Below are 16,887 nucleotides of genomic sequence, written 5' to 3'. Positions count from 1 at the left end.
TGCTATGATGGGAAGTTTTAAAAGAAAAATAAGCTTAGAGCAGGTTCCAATACACAGCCTAGTTAGTACTTTAGATAAATCAAACACTTCCCTTGAAGAGGTGTTTTGTTACAGAAGCACTGAACAACTATTACAACAGCTGGGATCAGATAATTGAGTTAGATGCCTTGCAGGTGATAAATCTAAGTTAGATTCGTCCAAGATTTATGCACAGGATAAGGCAGAAAGACAATAATAAAACAAAACTAAATAAAGAATTACAACAACAATATTCTATGAAGGAAAATAAATGAGCTGGGAAAAACTATTTTTTTAAGACTCCTAACATCCTGGATAAAAATGTATGCTTAGTTGTTTGTTTTAAAATCATCATCATTGCCACCCACTCCTAAAATTTCACCTGCATTAAAGAGAAAAGGTCAGATCCCCCAGGATCCTCATTTTCCTGATAAAAGCAGTTTAGATTCTGTCAACAATGACTGATTATTCAACATTCAGGTTGAAAAGGAAAGAGAGGTCATTATTTTCCAGGTTCAGTTGTAAATGGGCATGAGTAGATAGGAGTATCAAATAGTTGCTGGGACAGTTTTCTTCATCACCACCCACATTAGTGATGCAGATTGAAACAGAAGGTAGAGTTTCCAGAGACTGGTGAAATTGATGGGAGCTTTTGACTAAGAAGATCTTCGAGTTTTAGCAGTTGCTGGGTAAAGTTTTTGAACTTCCTGCTTTGGAGCTTCAGGCTGAAACCTTGGTGCCAGCTTCTCTAACCTCTGTCCCTTCAACTTCCTCAATGACTGTCAGCCTCTTATTTTCTTTTTAAAAAATATCTACTTTGGAAGCTTCTTAAAAATCTAAACATAGATCTACCATATGATCCAGCAATACCACTCTTGGAGATATACCCAAAAGAATGTGACACAGGTTACTCCAGAGCCACCTGCACACCCATGTATATTGTAGCCCTATTCACAATAGATTCACAATAGCCAAGTTAGGGAAACAGCCAAGATACCCCACTACTGATGAATGGATTAAGAAAATGTGGTATTTATACACAATGGAATTTTATGCAGCCATGAAAAAGAATGAAATCTTATCACTCACAAGTAAATGGATGGAACTGGAGAACATCATTCTGAGCGAGGTTAGCCAGGCCCATAAGACCAAAAATCATATGTTCTCCCTCATATGAGGACATTAGATCAAGGGTAAACACAACAAGGGGATTGGACTTTGATCACATGACAAAGCAAGAGCACACAAGGGAGGTATGAGGATAGGTAAGACACCCAAAAAACAAGATAGCATTTGTTGCCTTCAATGCAGAGAAACTAATGCAAATATTTTAAAGTGACAGAGGCCAATAGGAGAAGGGGACCAGGAACTAGAGAAAGAGTTAGTTCAAGAAGAATTAATTTAGAAGGTAACACACATGCACAGGAAAGCAATGCAAGTCAACTCCCTGTTAACTATCCTTATCTCAACTAGCAAAAACCCTTGGTCCTTCCTATTATTGCTTATACTCCCTCTTCAACAAAATTAGAGATAAGGGCAAAATAGTTTCTGCCTGGTAATGAGGGGGTGAGGAGGAAGGGAGGGGGTGGGTTAGGTAAGAGAGGAGGTGTGGCAAAGGGGGTAGAAATGACCCAAACATTGTATGCACATATGAATAAAAAAAAATAAAGTAAAAAAAAATAAAATAAAAAAATCTACCCTTAACAAGCACATATTCTAAGTGGTACATTCTTTTATGTGTAAATACATAGCTTTATTCCTGTAGGTAGGAGATGGAAGCTTTACTCTAATTCAGAATTATTTTTTTATCACTAGAGTCAGAAATATTTGAAGTTTATTCAATGTCTTTGAGTGTTCCATATGCATCAAGTGTGGTTCCAGATAGCAAGGAATATATAAGTAGTGAAAGTAATTCCCCAAATCTCTGTTTTACAGTGCTTTGAATCCAGCAGAGAAAAGTACACTTAATGTATATGGCAATGGGGGAGAAGGACATATGTAAGAAATTCACATAAGTGGTCAAGGCTGTAAACAGAAAATCTCATCAGGTAGAGATTATAACAATCCAGTTAGGAGATGCTGGCTGACTGAATCAAAGAGGTAAAAGTAGATTTTTATAAATTTGTTTGATTGTTGATGATTTTATTGACTCAGGCATTATGTTGAGTGTTGAGGAACTATTCTGGACTCTAGAAATAAAACAGAAAATGATGCCTGACCTTGAAGAATTAAATAATGAACAAGATAATTAAGTAAAATATAGGGTATGCAATTCTGTCGCATGAAAAGAGAAAAATCATAGCACGTAAGAGAGACTGGAATTACTGGTATATGTTTGAGTAGTATCAAATATGGTGGCCAGGTTAGAGTTTCTGTTCCTCTGACCTTATGTTCTGTTGACTTAAAGGTCTTAACTCCAAAGGCAGGAATATATATTTTCATTGGGAGACATGACAATGATTCCACTGAACTTGAAATTAACAATGGTCATCTAGTGTTGGGGGGCTCCTCCTGCATCAAAATCAATAAGCCAAAAGTTAGTATGCTGTCTGGGGTGACCAATCCTGACCACCAATGGAAATCAGGCTGCTATTTCACAATGCATTCATAAAAGAATATATCTGAAATATTGCTGAGGGCATTTTTAGAATTAGCACATGCTGTAATTAAAACCAGTGAAAGCTTCAACTCAATTCAGGCAGGATTGCTTAGGAAATAAAACAGGGGTGAAGAACCATCACCTGCTGAGAAAATTACTGAGGGCAAAGGGAATTCAGAATGGGTAGTAGTAGAAGGTAGTTATAACTACCAGCTATTTCTATGAGGATGGTTACAGTAACAAGAGCTATAATTGCCATGATTATATTTCTTTCTTATTTTGTTGTAAATGTTTTGTGTTCTATCTATCTATCTATCTATCATCTAACATCTTTCTATCTATCATCTGTCTAATAGCTTTGTTTACTTCCCTGTTAGCACCTTTTTGTGTGACATAGATGTATTCACTTTACATCATAGCATTTAAGTTGAAAGTTATAAATGAGAAGAGCAAATAAACATTCAAGAATTTTATATCTTCTTTGGGGAAAGGTTTAGTGCATTTAAAGCTGTGGGAAGAATAGTTGTACCATTAAGTGGAAGTATGTGATTGCTATTTAGAGACTAAATATGGTATAAAGGGACCAGTATGGGTAAAAGTTGACGAGGAATTATCTAAGAGAATAGATAATTAATTTCATACTTGGCCGTGCAATAGTTTGGAAATTCCTAAGGATGTTTCTGGATGAAATCTACATCTAAACTAGTAGACTTTAAGTAAAGCAGAGCCTAATTCAGTCAATTGAACACATGATTACAACAAAAGCCGGACGTTCTGAAACATGGGCTCTTCTTGGTTTTTCTAGCAGACTGTCTTTGGATCCAAACTTCAACTCTTTACTCATGTCCACTTTAATGTTGATCTTCCCCATCAGATTTTGGACTCTAGAAGCCTCCATAAGCATAAGAGCAAATTCTCTAATGCACACATACACACATGCAAACCACAAACACACAGCCTATTGGGTCCTTTTCTCTATTAAAGATGACAGTCACTGATGTATGGACTGAATTTAGAAAACAAGAGTTTTTAAATATAGTTGGAATGATAGCCTCTTCATATACTGATGAGAATGATTGGATAAAGAGAGGAAAAAGATATGAAAATGTTATAGAAACTAGTGAGATTACCTGGAGTATTGTTTGTGCGTAAATAAGAGAAGATGAAAGATAATGCCTTAGGTAGATTTTGTTAGGGACATGGGTACATCAAGAAGGCAATACAAGGAGACAGAATCTGCTGATGTCATAATGGAAATATGGTGAAAAGGTGAGAAATTGTATTACAAATATATTTTGAGATAAAATGAACAAAAATTCAGATGAATCATATAAACTATGATTCTATAAAATTTTTAATAATTTAATTTGTCCTAGACACTCTTTTCTAGATATCTGATTTGAGCAATCAACTATAATACACTATATGTATGAAAGGAGAATGTAACAGCGACTTTGGACAAAGGTATGCTTCAAATTACCACAGATTAACTGGTACTAATTGAATAACAAGAGCATACAGTAGTATTTTTATCAACTACAAATTTAGAAGATAAATTGCAGCCTTCCCACAGTGTTTCAAGTATATTCATATATTACATATAGATGCACATACATGCATTTACACACATTTTATTTTATTATGATTACTTCATACTAGAATCCAATGGTCAATATTGGAATAGTAGCTAAACCTTAAAATGTGTTTGTGATTTTACTTCAAATAAAATTCTGTTTCCTCTTCTTTTCCTTCTTTCTTTCCTTTCTTCTTTGTCTTTTCCTCCCTTCACCTTTATATTTGCCCTATCTTTTCTCATAATTTAGAATATCACCACTGACAGCTACTTATTAAAAAGTAAAAATACGCTCTACTGTGATGATGTGTAGTTTGAGGTACAAAATATTGTCCCTAAAGATTTTAATCTTTATCAAAAAGATAAAATTAATGTTTACTGGACAATTAAAGGGTAAGTACAAATGATGTTTAACTTTATCAATGCAAATCATAATGAATATAAAATGAGAGACCTTTTTAGACAAAGTTTCATAAAAAGGTTGACAATTGAAGAAATGTATTATTATTTTAACATATTTGTGAAATATTACACAAGTTATCTAGGGGTAAAATACATTATAATATATTCTTTCCTCTTCTTCCCTATATTACATAGAACATTTTTATGGGATTTTCTGTAAGTTATATTCTTTAAATAAACTATTTTAGTGCATTTTGAAAACATCTTTTTCTGGACTTCACTCCAGCCAAAAGTCGGTCATACATATACTGGTCAAAGGAAAAGAAAAATCAAGACAATTACTTTGTTTTAGACATACAGCATATCAAGTTGAATTTTTTTCTCTGTAATGATTTCTCTTTTTGTATGTATATGTGTGTTTATGTGTACACCTACTTATGTGGCATACGTAGTATAAATGCATACCCATAATTATGTCCATGCATATAATCTTTAAGAATAATTCAGAATGTGGGTAAATGTTTTTGAATTGAATGAAAGTGAACGCATCATAAACTGATCTTATAAGCTACAGAATAGTAAGACTAAATGAAAGCTGCACTTGTAGCCTATGTAGGAATACATGGATGCTAAAATCACACTCTACTTCCTGTCCTGTAAGGAGTGCTTTTAGTTGCCAAATAAAATTCTGCCAACTTATTTCATCTGCTCATTTTTTTCCTTTACTAAAATGTATTGTTGATCCAAATGTGTATGATTAGCTGTGCGTTGGTGGCTCACACCTATAATTCTATCTACTCAGGAGGCAGAGATCAGGAGAATCATGCTTCAAAGCCACCTTGAGCAAGTAGATTGGGAAACCCTATCTTCAAACAACCCTTCACAAAAAAAGGCTGGTGAAGTGACTCCAGGTTTAGATTCTGAGTTCAAACTCTAGTACTGCCAAAAAAAAAAAAAAAGTATTATTTATTCATAGCTTCTACCTTTAATTATGTGTTTTGTAGGTGAAAAAAAAAATGAAAACACACTGTACTCCAATGGCTGTTTTGGTAATGGAAACCAATTTGGAATATCTACAAAGAAGTTAGTAAGTATAGGAGGGGAAAAAAAAGTAGCTAATTGCAATGAGTTGTTCTGGCTAACTTTTACATTAATTTAAATGATAAGCTACTAACTGCTGTTTATAAAAATAACTTTATTTGGTTCTTTGTTTTTTTCTTAGAGGCCAAAGAAGTCTGGATTGGTTGCCTATTCAGAAATGCTCTAAAATTCTGCACAATAGGAATCAGACATTGCTTGTCTGTGGCTTAATTCTTACTTTATTTACCATTTACATTTTGTTACAATGACCTTAATGCACCAAATCTTCTTTCTTCACCACTGCATTCCAGCTGTTAACACCATCACTAGCTTTATGCTTTATTATATCTATCTATCTATCTATGCAGATAAATGACCTCTTTCTGTAAGATTCTGGCTGTTCCAGGATCCCATGTTCCACAACATAAAATAAAAAGAGTAAATTGTGTTCAATCACTTAATAAATCATGGAATTAATTGCAGATGTTTCTGGCAATTAATATAAAATTCAAAGGCTACTGTGGGTGCACCAAATGTTCTATTGAAAACACAATGACAGCTATTAAACTTGTGAGGGAAGTAGTCTTTTCTGTCAAAGTGTGTCACCATCTTAGCTGTTTGTTGTTCCAAGTTTTTGATCTGAGTTCTTATTCACTGAGCTCCATTTTCGTGCTGAAATTATTATCTATCCCATCCCCAAATTCAAAGTGTAACATAGGTGAACACAAGCAGGTTGTGCACCCGAGCTTGATCAATCTGAGTAAAGGGGCAGGGCTCACTGCATCAGAAATAAAAAGAGGACAGATTTCCTGTTCCTCCTGCTTCCTCACACTCTTCTGCAGAAGTAAATTTTGCCTAGCAAAGACAATTCTTTTTTTCTGTGTCTTCAACTGTGACCCCGGCGGTCTTTGGGAGTCTTATTTCTAATAATTTGGGTGCTCCTCTGTGATAATTTATTCTGGGAGTGGTGCTTGGAAGCCCCTTCTCCTGAGGGAGACATGTCCCTCCACCTCCTTGTGGTGCCTTGAGGTATTGGGCAACCAGCGCTCTTGTATTTGAAATCCATTCCAGGCCTGAATTATCTAGGCAATGCAGGGGAAAAAGGGCCCTGGGAAGCAATGTGGTGATCAAGCAATTCCATGCATGGGCCAAGGTAAGAAATGCCACCAACTGGCAAAGTATTCCTTGGTGATCCAGAGGATCTTGGAAGTTGTGAGAGAGTGAATGGAACATGTCTGAGACACCAGGCAAGTGTGGAGTCCCAGTCCACAGTTCTATAGATATCCAGGTGACTACATATGGCTTATTGGTAGTCCATGTGGACCTTGTCAGTGAGTTATACCTACCTATTTATTGCCAAGTAGCACCACCAACTGAATATTGTCCCAAGAGGGAATCAGTTAGAGATGGACAAAGCACATGGGCAGTGTGCAAGACAAGGAAATTAGGGAGATTGAGCGTCTACTGGACATTGTCACCAACTAGGTAGACTGGGATGGGGAGCACATCAAGTGATGAGCTCTGAAGAAGGTGAAAATAATCTAAATGTCATGTGGCTGAGGTTTGAAGCTGCTTCTTTCCTGGATTGTTTCCACCTGATTCTAAATCTCTAAATATGTCTAAACTCTCTACTAACAGTTAATCACTTTAAGTCTTGCTTTCAAGATGGGGCAGTTTTCTGATCACAGACACACCAAGACCAAGAGAGGGAACAGATTGTGTCCAGGTCGCTGCAGGCAGAGACCATGGGTTGACCTGTTTGCTCTCCTGGCCAAGACACTACATGGTCTAAGTTATAGACTCATGCCGTTGGCCTCATGTGTGCACAGGCTGAAGGCACCAGAAAGGAAGTTTCAATTTCCTGTCTAAGCTTTTCTTTATTTCCTCAAATGCCCATGTGTTTAAATTTGGGACCTTAGTATTCCAGATTGTTACATTAGCTAAAAGGCAATAAGACAACTCCCTTCTTCGGTTCTGTTATGGATTCAATAAGGCATTTTTTTAATGATTATAAGGTGCTCCTTCCCTGAAATTAATTCTAGACAGGCTAATTCATTCTACCTTTTTCATGCTTACTAAGATAGCTAGATATCACCAGCTTCATTGAAGATGTTATTCCTTTTTCCTTGCTTGACATGAAGATTCTGATTTTTGTGTAAATTAAGAGGCTGGACTAAGCATCCTATATCCTTTTTCCTATATCCATAGGATGACTGCTTTCAACTCAAAAGTAGATCCCTAAGTTTTCTTTAAAAGATTTGACTAATAACAAAATTGCTGCACCACAAGGTAAACTATTATTAGAGGTAACTTCAAAAGTACCCGGGGTAAATCTGAAATCTTAAAAGAGGACATTTTAAGTTAAAATTCTCTCTTTGATCCTAGTCCTCTGTCTCAATATGACTAGTAAGGGGACCCCATAAGAGCATGGGAAGTCCGGGACCCAGCAATGAGTATGGGGGAGGAACAATGGTTAGGAAGGGATGACATTCCCCCCAAAAATCAGTGCAGGTTTAATTAATCATGCTTTTTAAGGTGTAACAAGACATCCATCCTTGAGGGTACAGATTTCTCCTTCCAAATAAAGGAAACAGATGCAGATATGCACAGTTCCATTTCTGTCTCTTTTTCCTTCTGTCTTTCTTCTCCAGGCATAATTTAAGACAGCATAGGAGAAAATGCAGTCCAGGCAATTCTCCCTCAGGATTGCATGGACGCTGCTTACTGCACTAAGGGTAGCACTAAATGTGCAACATTTTAAAAAGGAGGGATTAAAAAAATAATATATGGACAAACCTAACATTAAGATGCCTCAGAATTGGGCCTTCAAAGACTCCAATTGCAACTTTGGTATTTTGAGCCACATGTGTTACTTTTAAACTGATTTTGAGTTTCCGCATTTTGTCTAACAGGGAAATTTGGATTCTATATTGGTCTTTAGCAGGGAAAGAATTGTACATATTAAGACAGGAGATTTGAAGAGATCTGTTGTGATTTGCATAAAAATTAAAGGCCCTGAGCTTATCTTGTTGCTATCCTAAGGAAAATTCTAATTTACACATGGTTTAAATGGTTTTTCTCTAGTTGTTTTTATGTGTCTTTATGTATATGTCTATTAGTCTTGCACTTGTGATTGTTCTGGAATTCACCTATGCATGCTTAAATTAACATTTATGGCATGGCTAATTTTTTTTTTTCCTTTTGGTGACTTGAAATCAGGGCAAGTGCTCTGATTTCTATGGCATGGCTAATTTAAACTTTTTTTGTATATGTGTTTAAACAACCTAAAAATGATTCTTAGTATAGAGTTAATATAAAGGAATTGCTGATTCTGTTCTTTTCTCTCCCTCACGTCTCTTCTTTAGAAAAACCAAGTTTTCCAGGCTTTATTTCAACTAAGTCTAACTAAAATACAGGCATTATTTTATGAATAATAATCTTGATCTTTTTCATCTTGTCTTACATTCAACTGTTTTTCATAATTGGTGTATCGTAAAGTTACTTGTATAGACAAATAGTTTAAAATTGCCTTTCTTTATGGTTTTCCTATATAGTAAAAGTAAGGTTAATTAAAAAGACAACTTTATTTAAATTGAGAATTGTTATAACAGTTTTTTTAAAATACAAGTTACAAAGTCAACAAGTAAAAGGATAAAAAGTATTGAATGTATGAAGGGAGAACGAGTGCTTTTGGGTGAGAAAGAATTTTGAAAAAAAAAAAAAAAAGGTTTGTTGTAAAGATTGCTCCAAATAAAGAGCAATAAGGACAGACTATCAAAAAATTCAGAATGTCATATAATGCTCCTAAGTCTTAAATGTGTATGATAGATGGAGTTTATAAAAGTTCATGCGTGTAATTAAATTGACTATAATTTAAGAGTTACTTAAGGGATTTCCTAAAGTCAAAATATTGCTTGTGGAACTCATCAGGATTTTGACTCTTTAGGAAACTGAGACCTAACTAAATGTCTTTTCAGTGATTTTAATATACTTATAATGCTAAACATGTGTGGACTGTATGTCTAAATTTCATTTAAGTGCTATACAAAAGTTTATGGGGTTGAAGTTATGAAAATTTAAAGTGACCAACACTTGATCGATAAAAAAAAAAGAAAAAAAATTCTGTCTCCTTAAGCTTGTAGGATATCTAAAAGCTTTCCTAAATTGTACTCTAAAGGTAAAAATTTCAAATTAACAACTCTAGTAATCTTAAATTTAAACAAGCCTTTGAAACTAAAAGGCAGGTCATTCAACAAGGAAAAAGCAGTTCAGCCTATTGCTTCCTTTGGAGAAGCAAAATTAATTTATTTTAGGGTGATAGGCACTCAAGGCTGTGGAGACACTCTCCTTCCCCCTAAAGGCCTATAAGTTTATCCCAGCTGTAAGAAAAAGTATTTAAAAGAACCATAGTTCAAGAAACTATGTCTACAATAAAAATGAAAGTTTCTTTATATTTAATTGTGAAGCTAGTATTGTAATTATTTATAATTTATCCTCTGAATATGGATCAGTTTCTTTGAAATTATATGCTCAGTCTCTCTTCAGCTCTATCATCCCTTAGGCAACAGGGACTGCTGGCCCCAACTCCACCACTTGAATTTCCAGTGCATCCACACTGACTGGGAGATTACATCCTAATCTGGATTTGGAGTGGAGAGAAGCTTGAGCCATTCTGGAGGGGACCTTTTCAGGTGTTACTCATTACTGAGACAGCAGTATGTATTGATGAGAACAGACCCATTTTATCCAAATAAAAAGAGGTACCAAGGAAGAACAATGAACCATGTCTTCAAGTCCTGTTGATGCAAAGGTAACCTTAAAGAGACTATAATGTGGCTGTTATTTCTTTTCCATTTGGGAAGCTCTCTGACTACCATCAGTATCACTCAGATCTCTTCTACAGCTAAGGAATTTGATGTATGCATTGTAATGCTCTGTGGGGATCTTGAAAATCAACATTATATCCAGAGTAGGGCTGAGACCATACACATGTGTGCAGACCCTCCCCCCCCCCATTTTTTTTAACTAAAAAGTTAGTTATGAAGGTGGTTGTAGTCCATGTGATGCATGAGACAAGATAGGATAAACAATTATACCTGAGACATATGTCTCACCATACTATGGGATGACACAGGGAGAGGGAAAGTGGGGAAAAGAATTAAAAGACAAAATCCAGTTTAAGAAAGTTACTTCCTCTCCTAATTTTCAATTACTCCCCCTCCAAATTTTCAATTACTCCCCCTCCAATGCAACCTCCTTAGGCTGTTCATAAACAATCCTCATTCTATGACCATAGTGCCATCTGTCTTAAGGCACTATGGATTAGGAGATAATCTTATTGGGAACACTGATCCTATAGGTTCCTTTCTCTTAGAATTGCTCAAAGAATGTATTACTACAGCACCCTCTAATGCTCTGCCTCCAACACTATCCCCTAGCTCCATCATAATCAGACCAGGAAAACTGTACTAGAAGTCAAAGATGTAAGACAGACTATTGCTACTAAAACTTGTTACAGGGAAATGAATGCCTGACTATAATGGATTAAATATTCTGTCAGCACTTTAAACAAAAGTGTTTGCTATATATGTGCTGTAAGAAAAACAAATGCCCCAAGTTGTCTCTTTTCCTCTGGGATGGCCCACTGACCCTGCTGGTGTGGTATTGTTAGGACCCGGAATCCTATTCCCCCGAGAGACAGAGAGCCAGGCGTGAATGCAATCAACAAAGCAGAGTTTATTGGGCTGGCTAGCCAGGGTCGAGCTCCCACACGGACACGCAGGACCGGTTAGGAAAACACGACCCTGAGCCTCTTTAGGGGAAATCTTATATAGACCGTGGTGGCATGCATATTTTTGTTATCAACATTGGGCAAGCAGGCAGAGCACATCTTGCGCGTACCTCACATCTTGCACGTACTTCACATCTTGCATGTACCCCCCGCTCACATTCCCCACATTCTATATGCCCTAACTGAGCCCTGCCGCATTGCTTATCTTATCTACATGGGGTGTTTGGTACTGGTTTCTCCAACAAGGGGGTTGGGGCCCGCTGAGACCTCCTATTCCTTTCAGTATGTCTGATTGTCTTCTTCCAAGAAAAGAGAGGCTGGGGCAATGGGTCTTAAAGGACCTTATCACTACTGGTTCCTCTGATTAGTGACCATGAGAGGCTAAAGCTGTCTCTGTTGATTAGACCCCCATTTCGGAGTCTAACTTTGCCTCTTGTCTTTCTAGGTGGGAGGAAAAGCTAGAGTTCCTGCATCTGGGAGCAGTGAAGGCTAATCCTTTGATGAGCACTAAGTCTGCTCTAACTGTTGCCAGGGCAAATGTCTGGTGGTATTGAGTAGAACTTTATTTGAGAGTCTTCTTGTCAAATAGAGTGGGACTTGCACTTTAGTCCAATTGGCTGTCCCTTTCAGCTGGCATTCTGGAATTCCAAACCTTCTCTAATCAAGAAAAGACAAAAATGAGACCTTGTTTCCCCTGGAGGGTCGTTTGACTGTCATGTCTATATGGATGCCATTGGCATCCCACGGGGAGTCCCTGATGGATTCAAAGCAAGAAATCAAATAGCAGCAGGTTTTGAATCAGCAGTATTCTGTAGGTCCACTATTAATAAAAATGTGGATTGGATTAACTACATCTATTATAACCAACAACAATGTATCAATAATACTAGGAGTGCAGTGAAGGGAATTGCAGAACAACTGGGCCCCACTAGTAAGATGTTTCATATCCATCCCCGGAAACACAGGTCCAAATTCGACCATAACCAAGGCTCTCCAAGGCCAGACAGACCTGTCAAAAGAACTGGATAAGAACTCAGGGATAAATGACCCTCTTATTAACTGATTAAAATAATGGTTTGGAAAGTGGATGGGATGACCTCAATCTTAATTTCTCTCATTGTTATATTTGGAGCAAAGGCTTTAATTGGGTGTTGTGTTACACCCTGTATGCAGGGATTAATTCTCAGACTCATAGAAACCACCCTAACTAAGTAAACCCCCATATCATGCCAATTGTTAAGTACAGCTGAAATGGAGAGTCAAATAATGTTAAGTAAGTTTGAAGAAAAGAATGAAAAATAAAAAGAGGGGGGAACTGTGAGGGAAGTAGTCTTTTCTGTCAAAGTGTGTCACCATCTTAGCTGCTTGCAGTTCTGGGTTCTTGTTTTGAGTTCTTGTTCACTGAGCTCCATATTTGTGCAGAAATTACAACTTACTCCATTCCCAGATTCCAAATGTAACATTAGTCAATTGTGAGCAGATTGTGCACAGAAACTCAACAAATCTGAGGAAAGGGGCAGGGCCCACTGTGTCAGAAATAAAAATAAGGAATAAAAATGAGCCTGCTCCTCATACTTGCTGTACCCTTGCACCTGTACACTCTTCTGCAGAAATAAATTTCGCTTTTCTGAGACAATTCTCTGTGTGTCTTCAATTGTGACCCTGACGGTCTTCAGGGGTCTTATTGCTAACAAACTCAATCTGTGTAGCCTGATTTCATACATGAAAGGCAACTCTCTCCTGCAAAACATCTCTTCAACTGCAAAGCTGATAACCTACAGCTCCTTTAATGAGGACAGATAGTATTTTATTCTACAATAACACTGGAAGTTAAAATTACAAGTACTGGGTGAGGTAGCTCATTGATTTGTATTTATTCTATGCTGTAAATGACTGACATCAAATCCTTTCTTGCAAGGAGGTTTTGTTATGAGGGAATTACAATTCAGCAAGGGAACAAAAGTGACTATTCCTGAGGGATGTGAAATTGTTAAGCAAGACAAAGCTGATCACTCAAGGCCATTGTTCCCAGCTTCAACACTTTGCCTAAGGCCACTGTGATAGTAGAAATACTTTCATGAGCATTCTGAAGAAGTAAGTTCTAGTGTTCTTTGAAGCAAAGAAGGCAAAGTGCTAATGAAAGGACCATATTCTCATTTTCCATCATTGCTCTCCAATAGTTACAATTATTTCTGCCTAACAGCAGAGCATGTTTTTCCCAGTAACAGGTGGGAAAAAAGAGGAAGGGTTGCTTCACTATCCTCTTAATTCTTCCATTTCTGCCTTTCCAGATGTAAAATAAGATTTCAGAATTCATAAGATTAATTAAGAGTATCCATGTATAAAAAAGCTTTTGATATATTCAAACAAAATGCTATGCCTCACAAAGAAAAAAAAGTTTGCTTTGTATTGTGGGCTCTTGATTCAAGATTAAGACAAAACAAAAATAAAATAAGCCCTGTTACCCATTTGTAATATCAACACCAAGAAGGCTAAGGCAGGAGAATTGCAAGTTTGAGCCCAGTTTGAGCCACATACTGACACCTTGTGTCCCAAAACATACAAACGCGCTGTTAGGGTCCGAGAATCCTATTCCTCCGAGAGACAGAGAGTCACGCGTGAATGCAATCAACAAAGCAGAGTTTATTGAGCTGGCAAGCCAGGGTCAAGCTCCCACACAGACACACAGGTCCGATTGAGCAGACAAGACCCCGAGCCTCTTTAGGGAAGATCTTATATAGGCCCCTACCGGCCGTTACAGCAAAAGCCCGCAGAGTACATAGCCAATGAGTTTGTAACACCACATACATTTCCAGCCTATCCATTTAAGAGTACATTACTTCTTAGCCTATAGATTCAAGGGTCAGTATTCGCGCACACGGTTACATTTAGCAAGCAGGCAGGGCACATCTTGCACGTACTTCTAGTCGTCTTTCGCAATCTGCTCACATTCCTCACATTCCTCACATTCCACCTGCCCCCATCCTGTTTATCTTATCCTGCACGGGGCATCCTGTACTGGCTTTACTGGTTTCTGCTATGGGGATCTGCTGGGGCAAAGGGCACATCCTTTCATTCCCCCCTTTTCTTTGGGCTATATTGAGGAATCATTCTCAAGGGGATGAAGAGCCTGGTATTGTTGGCGGAGGACCAGAAGTTGGACAGTGTTAATTCGGTTTTTGATGAAAGTCACAAGTCGGTTTAGAATACAAGGTCCTATTGTTAGAGTAGAGACTGATTGTCACACATGCCGCAAGGTAAAAAGGGCTCCTGGATGATTTGTTTTGTAGAGTCTGACTCCCCAGGATTTACCAATTCCCAATTTGTCACCTTTTTTCCTAAATCAGTGAAACTTATCATAATGGGATTACAATTGGGGGGAGTTGGGCATCCCTTATTTATAGGTCTAGGTTGGTGGTATGTAATACCAGATTGAGAGACTCTACTTAACTGAATAAGGTTACCGAGGTCCAGTTTGCTGAAGTTTGAGTTTGAAGGAATTGTCCTTGTGGTGGGACACCCTTCTTGTTGGCAGGAAGTCTTCCTTCACAGCTACTGGGTCTGCCGGTCTGATGTGGGTGTAGTGGACCCAGGTGATGATCCCATTCTAGGAGGGCTGCGGAGCATCTGGGGTGTTTTCGTTTTCGGGAGCATCCCGTATCAGCCGGAGCTTGAGTGGATTTGTGGGATGCTGTCGTGCAGTCCAACTTCCCTGCTCCTCCTGAGGACGTGCCCGTCTCACATGGAAGTGGTGTACCCATGGTGCAATTCCATCGACCTTGAGGGCGGTGGGTATAGTAAGCAGTACAACATAAGGTCCTTTCCATCTAGGCTCTAGGGTTTTGGACTGATGCCTTTTAACCCATACCATGTCACCCGGGACTATGCCATGTTCCGGAGTTGGGACCCTCTCAGTAGTATGGTACACTTGAATTAAGAGCCATATTTGTTGTTGCACCTTAGCTAGAGCCTGTAGCATAGTCAGGTAATTTGGGGCCAGATCACCTAGTCCTGGGCTTAAGGTCCTTTGAATGATGGGGGATGGAGCCCCATACAGGATCTCAAAGGGGGTTAGCCCATGGACATAAGGGGAGTTCCAGACTCGGAAGATGGCCAAGGGAAGGAGTGTCACCCAATCACCGCCAGTCTCCAGGGCCAATTTGGCTAAAGTCTCCTTTAGTGTCCTATTCATCCTTTCTATTTGCCCTGAGCTCTGGGGGTTATATTCACAATGTAGTTTCCAATTGGCCCCCATAGCCTGGGCTAGTCCCTGCAGGACTTTACTAACGAAAGCCGGACCGTTATCTGACCCAATTGCCTCAGGCACCCCGTACCTGGGTATGATTTTTTCTAGTAAGGCTTTTGCCACTACCTGACTCGTCTCCCTCTTTGTAGGAAATACCTCCACCCAGCCCGAAAAGGTATCTATGAACACTAGCAAATATTTGTACCCAAACTTCCCTGGTTTTACTTCGGTAAAATTCACTTCCCAGCTTCTTTCCGGGGCCCTCCCCCATTCCCGAATACCTGTGTGGTGCCTCTCCCTTCGTCCTGGTTTTATAGCTGTACAGCTAGCACAATCCTCCACAATTTGATGGATGGCCACGGTCTGGTTCAGAAATCGGAGTTGTGCAGATGTCAGCAAGTCTAGCAACTTTCTCCGCCCCAAGTGGGTGGACTTATGTAAGTTAGCTAACAGGAATCGGCCGAGTTTCTCGGGCAGGATTAGCTTGCCTTTCAAGTCGCTTCTCCATTTATCCTCCCTTTTTCTAGTGAGGGAGTGGGCTCTCATCCAGGTGAAATCCTCCGAGGAGTACTCTGGTCGGGGAGGTAGCGAAGGGAGCTCAGGGACAGGCACATCTATAGCCGCAACCATGGAGGGACTCACCATTGCTGCTCTCCTAGCTTCTTGATCAGCCCTGTTTTTACCGACAGCTTCCGGAGTCTTGGCAGACTGATGGCCTGGGACATACATCACTGCCACTGCCTTGGTTTTTTCACTATTAATAGACGCTGGACTTCGGCCAGGTTTTTTAAGCCTTTCCCTTCTGCTGTGAGAAATCCCCTTTCTTGATAGATGGCTCCGTGGACGTGGATGGTACCAAAAGCATAGTGGCTATCAGTGTAGATATTGACTCGTTTTCCTTTTGCCCTTTCCAGGGCCTCGGCCAAGGCAATTAATTCTGCCTTTTGGGCTGAGGTTCCGGGTGGGAGGGCGCTGCTCCATACCATGTTTCCTTCTTGGTCGACCACTGCTGCCCCTCCCCTTCGGACTCCATTTTGGACAAAACTGCTTCCATCAGTGTACCAGTTTAATTTACAGCCGGACAGTGGGGTGTGGTGTCCTTTAGGTCAACCCATACCTGGGTAACTTCGGAGAGGACCTCCTTGCAGTCATGGACAGGTGTCTGTAGTTCTGGGTTG

This window comes from Castor canadensis, chromosome 4 (assembly GCF_047511655.1).
Source record: "Castor canadensis chromosome 4, mCasCan1.hap1v2, whole genome shotgun sequence".
Taxonomy (NCBI): Eukaryota; Metazoa; Chordata; class Mammalia; order Rodentia; family Castoridae; genus Castor; species Castor canadensis.
Note: the sequence above shows the minus strand (reverse complement) of the source record.